The following is a 2,338-nucleotide window of genomic DNA, read 5'->3' as shown; positions in this document are numbered from 1 at the left end:
GCCAGGATAAAAGCCCATGGGAGATGATAAAGCCCTGAGGAGGGATGGAAATTCCACCAATGGCCCTGTTTATCAGATAACAACAGAGGCTGGAGATCTCTGCTTTTTTGCATAATTATATTCATGACATTAGCTCACTATTCTATTCATTTCAAATCTGGACAAGCAAAACTGATTGGTTTAACAGTATGGTGGAGGGGAAAATGCCAGAAGCTGAAAAGGATCGAGGTATAACCAGACCATGCAGACTGCTAGGTTATATATTAAAGCAAGCTGTATTAAAAAGTTATAAGGAATTGCTGACTAAGGCTGCCCACAAAGAACACAGAAAGCTCAGAGCTGGTTTAAACAAACATAGTAGAACAAGAGAAAGGGTGCCTGTGCATCTCAGCTTGTAAATTAAAGGAGACTGGCTAAGAGAAATGTTAGTTCTGATTCGCCGGCTGTGCATGCACAAGGTTTTCAGAGCATGTTACATATAAAAGAATCAATCCTCCCTAAGCAGCATTAAAGACTGGGTTTTCAAAATGGCTCCTCCAGCTGTGGCCATAGTGCACACGTTTTATTTGCAATCACACAAGATGGTAAGTCTGTAGCAAGGAGCCTTAGAGTAAGTCTTCTCCAAGAACACAGACTGAGATGGTGCTAATGATAGAAACAAGCAAATCACGTATTTGAATCCCATGTCCTTTCCAGCAAGAGATGCTGACCAGAGCAGGGGCTTGCCAAAGAACAGAGGGCCAGGAGGGAAAAGAGTGAGAGCAGAAGAATATGGAGCCAGCAAGAAAGACTGAGGAAACAGACTGCATTCAGAATAACACAGGGGATAGGGAGCAGAGAGGCAGATCATATAGAGAGCTGGGGAATAGTGGGACTGGAGGAGCAGTTCATGGAAGATCACTGATTCCTCAGGGTTAGCTAAACTGCTCTGGGGCCCCAGCCCATTTAAATTAGAATTTTTAATCTGAATAGAGTCACAGAAGTCAGGCAAAGAGGGGAAAATGGCTCCCCCAAAGGCTCAAAGATCACACTACGATCAGGTACAATTCACTGGCTTTTTCAGCTTCATGCTTTTGGGTGTGTGTAGACTAAACGAGGGGCATGTGTGCATGACATTTTAAAGCGGGTTAAATGCTTTTGCACCACTTTAATGGCATTGGTTTAAATTGCACATGTTGGTGGCGTATTGCACATTAATTCCAACTGCTGTAGCATATTTGGTGGTATAATGCGCCTTAAATGGCTTTGTGGCGCAGCAAACTCAAACGCCCTCAAAGAGTTTTAGTTTGCTGCCCTACAGCCGTGGAGCGAAGCACTGGGCTCCATGTGGCTCAGGGGCTGTGCAGGCAGCTCGGCAGCAGCCCAGGAAAGTAGGCTACACCGAAGAAAAACAGAAGCGGCGAGCCTCATCTTTTCTTTTTCTTTCCCTGGAGCCTGCCTGCCTGCATGAGCTATGCGAGGAACTATGGCTGCAGTGCCCCCCAGGACAGCCTGAGCCAGGTGCCTGCGGGCGGGTGCCACCTGGAAGGGGGCACTGCTGCCACGGAGGGAAGCACCAAGGACCGCTCTGCCACCAGCAGCTAACCATCTCCTCCGCACCGCTGGAGGCAGGTAAGACACTGGTATGCACAACACAGGGGTTTACTTCACCCTAAATTGAAGCTGTGTTTTTAAAAACCCACCACTTCAATTTACGGTGAATTAAACCCCTGATTCATCTACACACGTCCATTTAATGCCACTCCCACAGGGTTTGACATCCCCCTGCCTAGGCCACAACTTTCTGAAGTGCCTAGTGATTTTTAGGGGCCCAGATGTACAAGGGGCCTGTCCACAGAAGGCACCAGGCACCCTCTGAAATTCAGACCCCTCTACTTAGACCCCCATTGGGCACCCAGAAATCGTTAGTCCTTTGGAGTTCTTAGTTTGAACTCTTGGGATGGTTAAGGGGGCATGTGAGCGTTTCATAAGCATTTCCCTTTAATGAAATCAGCAGTTCCCCACTTCTCAGATCTACTGTCTCTGCCCCACCCTCCACCCACACCCAGCCAAGTATGAGAGATCAGTTAAGATGTTCTCCTTCCCATTGAACCACATGCCTTGATTTGCTTAAACACACACACACACACACACACACACACACACGTCAACAAGGCTAATTTCATAGCTAAGGACTGATTCCACATGGTATCACAGACAATTGTTGCTCTTGTTCAGGACACCTGGTCATATTGGTATGATTGGAAATTTCTTCTTAACTTGGAATCTGTCTCACTGTCTGCAATGCTCTTATACAGCATTTAGCTTGCATTTGGCTCTGGGCTGGGGCTGGGGCTTG

The 2,338-nt window shown here is 47.0% G+C and overlaps 1 long non-coding RNA gene across 1 annotated transcript; it reads left to right on the top strand.

Moving 5' to 3' along the window:
- The first annotated feature begins 558 nt into the window (after positions 1 to 558).
- On the top strand, positions 559 to 1,465 carry LOC102387262. The gene is made up of 3 exons (XR_323952.1): positions 559 to 584; positions 973 to 1,040; positions 1,434 to 1,465. It is a non-coding gene; the product is annotated as an uncharacterized LOC102387262 (long non-coding RNA).
- The last annotated feature ends 873 nt before the right edge of the window (positions 1,466 to 2,338 follow it).

The sequence above is a fragment of the Alligator sinensis genome, unplaced genomic scaffold, assembly GCF_000455745.1.
Source record: "Alligator sinensis unplaced genomic scaffold, ASM45574v1 scaffold511_1, whole genome shotgun sequence".
NCBI classification, from domain to species: domain Eukaryota; kingdom Metazoa; phylum Chordata; order Crocodylia; family Alligatoridae; genus Alligator; species Alligator sinensis.
Note: the sequence above shows the minus strand (reverse complement) of the source record. Positions and strands in the feature narration are given on the sequence as shown.